The sequence below is a fragment of the Octopus sinensis genome, linkage group LG17 (genome assembly GCF_006345805.1).
Source record: "Octopus sinensis linkage group LG17, ASM634580v1, whole genome shotgun sequence".
Taxonomy (NCBI): Eukaryota; Metazoa; Mollusca; class Cephalopoda; order Octopoda; family Octopodidae; genus Octopus; species Octopus sinensis.
The window spans coordinates 24523931-24531430 of NC_043013.1; the positions used below are offsets into that span (position 1 = coordinate 24523931).

The 7500-nt window shown below is 31.1% G+C and overlaps 1 long non-coding RNA gene across 3 annotated transcripts in view; it reads left to right on the top strand.

The window, feature by feature from the left end:
- The window catches only part of LOC118766750, a 20271-nt gene extending 16795 nt beyond the window's left edge, over positions 1-3476 (top strand). For 2 of the 3 annotated variants that reach the window (XR_005002660.1, XR_005002659.1), the window contains exons 2-3: positions 1824-1849; positions 2050-3476. This is a non-coding gene — a long non-coding RNA (uncharacterized LOC118766750). Of the gene's footprint in view, positions 1-1816; positions 1850-2049 lie in introns of those variants that run through there. The other variant, XR_005002658.1, reaches the window with a different exon arrangement.
- The last annotated feature ends 4024 nt before the right edge of the window (positions 3477-7500 follow it).

The window sequence follows — 7500 nt, forward strand, 5'->3', positions numbered from 1 at the left end:
TAGAGAGGCGTTACGTTCTTGGAAGCTAGATTTTGAACAAATGATAAGTTAAAAAAATATGTTCCTTACTTAGGCATTCTATGCATAATATTTTACTGCAAGAATACTGATCATCCTTCTCAGAAATACATCTAAATAAATTTAAATCCCGAAACATATCCCGAATATTTTATCATTTCGAAATGTGGGAAGAAAATTCTTAGTAGACTAAGACAACATTTCAAAAGAGTGCCATAAAGAGTGCCATAAACATTTTAAAAGAGTGCCATAGGCGCAGGAGTGGCTGTGTGGTAAGTAGCTAGCTAACCAACCACATGGTTCCGGGTTCAGTCCCACTGCGTGGCATCTTGGACAAGTGTCTTCTGCTATAGCCCCGGGCCGACCAATGCCTTGTGAGTGGATTTGGTAGACGGAAACTGAAAGAAGCCTGTCGTATATATGTATATATATTTAAGTGTGTGTATATATGTTTGTGTGTCTGTGTTTGTCCCCCTAGCATTGCTTGACAACCGATGCTGGTGTGTTTACGTCCCTGTCACTTAGCAGTTCGGCAAAAGAGACCGATAGAATAAGTACTGGGCTTACAAAGAATAAGTCCCGGGGTCGATTTGCTCGACTAAAGGCGGTGCTCCAGCATGGCCGCAGTCAAATGACTGAAACAAGTAAAAGAGTAAAAGAATAAAGAGAGTAAAGAAAGACTCGATTTCAAATTCTGAATTCGCTTTGTTTTTATAATATTTTAATAGAACCGTGAAAATAACAATATACAGAAGATAAAACAAAAATACAGAAATAGAATTGAAAAAACGAAAACGATTAAAAAGATAAAAAGGGAGCGCATCGTTCAGACCCAAATTATTTTGAACGTGCTTGTAAATATATTTCTATATGAGAAGATACTATTTCAGTTGTAAGTATAGGTTCTTGTTTCAGTGGAAAGTTAATTTTATAAGAATATATGTATGTATGTATGTAAGTAAGTATGACTATGTATATATGTATGTATATACATATGTGTGTGTGTATATGTATACATGAATGTATACATGAATATATATATATATATATATATATATTATATATATATATATATATATATATATATATATATATATATATATATATATATATATATATATATATATTATATATATATATATATATATATCATATATATATATATATATAAATATATAATATATATATATATAATATATATACATATATATATAATATATACATACATATATATCGAAATATATACACGTATACACATATATAAATACATACATATATATGCATAAATCTACATGGATATATATGTATGTATGTATGCATTTATACTTGCGTATGCGCAAACTTTCTTTGCAACAGACTGTTTTGTTTTTTTTTGTTCGTGACGAAAAAGGTTTTGGTAAATTTTTGGTAAGTTTGCCTTGTACAATCAACTCTATCATAAGGCAGACACGAAACTTTGACTGGACATCTTTGATTGTCGTCTCTTTACGAAATTATGTCTTCAGATTTGATGTCGATTCTTTCAAAAAGATCATCCTGACATCAAATACATCCACTATACGATTGTTCCTTTCAGCGTTCGTTACTTTGGCTTTCTTGAATTTTATATTCAATATAAAATTTTCATACATATCTTTTCATACTTTGACTTGTTTCAAAGCAGGATGCGTTTTTACATGTGTATGTATATATATACACACATATATATATATATATAAATCGATATAGATATATGTGCATATATATATATATATATATATATACAGAGAGAAAGAGAGAGAGAGAGAGAGAGAGAGAGGAGAGAGAGAGAGAGAGAGAGAGAGAGAGAGATGTATGCGCATATATATATATTCATATGTTTAAATATATGTGGATATATATATACATACACAAACATATGTATTTACATATATGTGAATGTGTGTGCAGAGGTATATATATATATATGCAAATATTAGTATGCGTATATGTGTGTGTGTGCGTGCGTGTGTCTGTGTATTATATATATATATATTATACAGCGAGGGGGAGAGAGAAAGAGCGAGCAAAAAGGGAAGGAAGAGATGTTTATATAGATGATATCTTTTTGATTCAGTACATTTAATTGAATCAATATTTGTTAGTGAACATACACATATATTTCTGAGTAATTTTATCGGGCTACGAATGTTCAAGAAGAAAAATGTCATAACTTGATATACGTAGTCTTTGTATGTCGTTATGCTGGATATCTGGAAGGTAGCTAGTTATACTATTGTTTTTGAATGACAAATCTGCTGATATTTACAAGTAAATGAATATCTCTTACATGCATGCGTTAAAATTATGGAATCAAAAATATATTGTGGTATCCAAATGTAACTACGCCTTCTTAGAAAGTGATTCTCAAACAGTGATTAGTTGCGGCGCACTTCAGAGCAAATAAAATATGCACTTTACGCACAAATTCAAAAAATGTATCAAAAGCTATTGAAATACTTTTAGTCTAATTTAAATTACTGATCATTATTGAGTTCTCATTTCTCAATTCAGTAAATAAAGCATAATTATCAAGGCTTTATAAGAATATTAGCTTGTATTTTGCACATTTTGAATATAATTTTATTATTTTTATGGCGTGCCTTTCTGCATCTCGTTTGCACTTTTGTGTTCCGCCGCGCATCATTTGGGAACCACTGTCCTAAGAGAAGATTTCAAACTAGAAACATCTAGAGGCATATAATACTATGCAATATGGGATATTTATCTATATCTATGCAGCTTACAGAAAAAGAATTTCTATAAATATGTTCTACTTCAGTTTTTATTGGTTTACATTTTTAAAAATTTTATAATGGCCTGAACTCTCCAGACTATTGATTCGGCGAATTATCTTTACAATGCTCTACTTTTTTTTTTATTATAGAAGTAATTTAATTTTAAAATGACATGATATCTTTATAAGGAAGTCATAATCAATATCATCGATCATGCAATCTACAAGAAATTATTTAATTGATAATTTTATTGATGAACGTGATTTTAGCAGGAAATGAACCCAGAAATGTAATCAGAAGGGATTTTCGGTCAATCTAAATATCTTATCTTTGTACCTCTTTATATTACTTTTGAATGTTTAATCCTTTGAAATGATCAAATTTAACAGTAAATAGTTTTGGTTTTGATATGTTTAAACATTTGATATTCCATGTTTGTTTTAACGTTTGGGACGGCTTTTATAAAATAATTTAGCTTTAATAATGAATGGAATACAAGAATTATCTCATGAAATCATCCAGGAATATTTCAGTACAAGCTTTCAAGTAATCTGTATAAATGTTTGGTTCTCTTAGTATTGTCTATGTTTAGGTATTTCAGAAGCATTTAATTAAAGTTAATCTCATTTTTCATTAATGTTTGTTACATAAAACTTCCATAATTAGAGTATAAAGAGAAGTTATATTTCCCCTTTGATTAATAAATACATACAAGTCTTCAACCAAATAATAATTGATCACTTCAGCATTTATTGGTAAGTACTATATCAATTGATAGAATATTTATGAATACCTATTCAGATAAAATACAGTTTTCGGCTTGTATGAACCGCAAAACTTACGTTAACATTGCTTTTAGAATATAACTTTAAATTGTATTTTGCGTTAAGTTTCGTCTATATACAAAGCTATTTGACATAGCAACATTTCATCACAGAATACATAACGGCTTTATTATTTTCATTTGCTTTTTTACATATCAACGTAAGAATTATTATTATTATTATTATTATTATTATTATTATTATTATTATATTATTATTATTATCATTATTATATTGTCTTTGTACAGTTTCTAACGATGGAGATTTACTACGGTGTTGGCTGTTCACTACCAATGAACTAAGGTAACACCCCTTATTTTTCGAGCACCATCCGGAGTATTCGAGCGGTTCCAAACGGTGCTGTTTTCTGCAAGTGCTCTGCCCTTATTGCAGCTCCTATTTGTTCCATGTACTCCCAGGGCTCCAACAATTGTAATACTGCCACCTTTTTCAGCAACCACAACTGCTTAACCTCCCAAGCTAACCTGTTATATCTATCGATTTTTCTTCCTTCCTTATCGCATACCTTGTTGTCAGCCGGGCATGCTATATCTATGATACAGCATCGTTTGCTTTATTTCTCAATTAACACTATATCTGGTTTCTTATTCTCTATCTCATGGTCACACTGACTCATAAAATTCTATAAGATTATTATTATTATTATTATTATTATTATTATTATTATTATTATTATTATTATTATTATTATATGGCCTACTTTGTAAACTATTTCATATTGTGTGTTAGTTATCAAAATATATTTCAATAAAATGTATTTGACGATATCAGACTGAAAATATTTAAAGTTTATATATATATATTATTTCAATTTCAGCTCGTTATTGCTTGCTCTCTGGATATCTGAGATTTACTTTCTTTCTTTTACTAATTCGAGCCAAGGAACTCTCCTTTTGGTAACATTGAATTACTTATTATTCGAGTTCACACAAATGTTTTTCTATAATCCCGTCTGGTGGTGTTCGTTTACTGTAATTGCTGTCACATGGCAAGAAATTAGCATTTATTACGATGTATTTTAGAATAAACTAGGTTTTAAAATGTCAGAATTAGAAACTTCATCTATTTTTTTATATATATATCTGAAATTTTACTTAATTTATTTTTGAATATGTGAAAACAATAAAATAGGAACAGTAGGTATCATGATAATGATGAAAACGAGGAAGGAAAATAGAAAGAGAAGGTGCAGATGAAATAGAAAGAAGATGGTGTTGATGATGGTGATAATCATCAGCATCACCATCCTCCTCATCTTAGTCATGATGAAATTAATGGCACTCACCTCAAACAATTGGGATAAAACCATGGTAATTGAAATATCAACTACGAAAGTGCCGCAGAAACAATGAAGATAGAATTTCGACCATCCGATGGAGTTATTGGAGAAATATAAACGGTAGTCAGTCCCTTCCATTAATTTCCTAATTTCCTAAACGGGGGAGTTTAATAAAAGTTAGTAAGAATTTAAACATTTCTGGTAAATATGCGCTTTTGACTTGACTAACGAAGGTAGATCTTTGCTTTAGTCTTCAACTATAATCCCATTCACATCCAGGGTGTTTTATAGAACTATAGGAATATTGAATCGTGTTCAATTCTTGTCAGGTACTTTATTTCATCGATGACACCAGAAAGATAAAAGGCAGACTTGACCTCGGCGAAATTTGAACACAGAACATAAACAAATCGGAACTAAACACCGCAAGGTATTTTGTCCGATGGTATTTTGTGAATTCTTCCACCAGAATTATATATTGTGTATATATAAGTTAAAAAATAAAATTTAGAAGAGAGTGTAATATTTTCGTGTATATGTATGTAAATGTTTATTTTCCCTTTTTTCTTCTGTAAAGAGGAAAACTATAGGAAAACGAATGCCAGCACGAATTTAAGTAGTATAAGAATAAATAATGTTTCCAAGAAGCATTCATACAAAGATGATGAAAATATAATGCAAGTTAATAGTACAAGAGTATTCCAATTTAATGAAAACAAGATTCAGAAAAAGCAGAAAAATTGGTTTCTATCGGGGATAGGTGGCACCTAAGATTGGAGGCTTAGCAATTTTCAGGTGGAGTTTAGCTTCTTTTATCTAGAGCATGTCCCTATGTGTGTGTGTGTGTGTGTGTGTGTGTGTGTGTGTGTGTGTGTGTGTGTGTGTGTGTGTGTGTGTGTGTGTGTGTGTGTATATATATATATATATATATATATATATATATATATATATACATACATGTGCGTACATGTGTACACAGACATGCAGGAAGTAAATAGACACATTTAATTTTCAAAATGTTTGATCTAAGCGTCTTAATATGTTAGAATTTACAATGTAATTATTCTTTTTCATTCCAAGTGCCATTATATTAAACATTTGCGAAGAGTAACCAAACCACATACAAGAAATTCGGCAGAACTGTCAGATTTTCAAAGAGGTCGAATTGTTGGGCAATCTGAAGCTGGTCTTAGCCAGCGAAAAATTACCGAAAAATCTTCAAATCCCTCTTGCTACTGTTAATACAATTATAGTGCAATTCAAAATCCAAGGAAAAGAATCAACAGATTCTCGTCCAAGCCGACCTGAGCCCTCGGAAAGGAAGCTTCACTGTTTGAAGAGAATTGTGGAAAACGAACCCCGTTCGAAGGCTTCTGACATTGCAAAACAGCTAGAAGTTAGTCCAAGAACGTGTGTTACATAGCTGCATAAGCTTGGGTATTGTGGACGAAAAGCTAGAAGAAAACCTCTCCTTCAACCAATTAATATCAAATAAAAGATTTTGAAAATTAAAGGTGTCTACTTACTCCCTGCATGTCTGTGTATATGACGTTGTTTTAGTTGTTTATCAGGCAAACCTCTGCCAATTCTACTTTCACTAGTCATAGTAGTAAATGCCTACCTTCGAAATAAATAAAAATTTAAAGAAAAACTATCTTTTTAATATATTATGACAATTATACTACCAAATCTCGGATATGAGCCTTCTTTATAATGTTTGTCACTGTAGAAGCAACACTTCAATACCGAGCTGAAATGCCGTCCTTCATTGGATGATTTTTGTACTCCACCATACTTTTGTACAATAACATTCATCTCTCCTATGTTAGTGGTGTCAGAATATCAATTTACTTAACTACATTAACAATAGTTCTATTGCTGAACATTTTGAACCTAAGATGCAGACATTCATAAACTGTTTGAGCAATGTTGAATGTAGATTGGAAAATTCTAACAGACTGAACCGAAATTGTCTCCAGCACACGAGATCATTGGGAAATGATCTCATGAACTGGAGAGTTTTAGTTCAAGAAAGGATTTTGCATTTGGCATCAGATAATGCTTCGATTGAATTCGAGTTCCACACATCTTCCAGGGGAAAATATAATCTGAAGACGCAATTAATAATACGAATATTACTTGTATGGTAATTTCGTTCTAAACTGTAATTACTAAACAGTAATTTTTATTTTAGAGCTCAACCAGTTCCCACTACACTGGTGATTGTCTACTCACTGCATTCATTATTTAAGTGCATCAAAAACTATTACAGCTATACTAAAAAAATGCATCTTAGTAAACCGTCGAGTTGTAACTTTGATAAGCCTCATCTTAAGTAAGTAACCTAGTCTCAACTTATCTGAATTTGCCTCTGCTTTTCACACCTCATCCCCAAAACAATAGATAAAATATGTATCGTATAAATATAGTTTCATTGAGAATTGTAGACTGGGAAAGGTTAGCTGAGATCACAATTAAAACGTAGCAAGAGTATGTGCGGCAAACATTTGATCTGCCCTAGACATGTGCATGTGTGATATTCAGTATTGATAAAAAGGTAAGACATTGTGTAAATGCAGAGAACAAGAAGCAATCAGAGTTG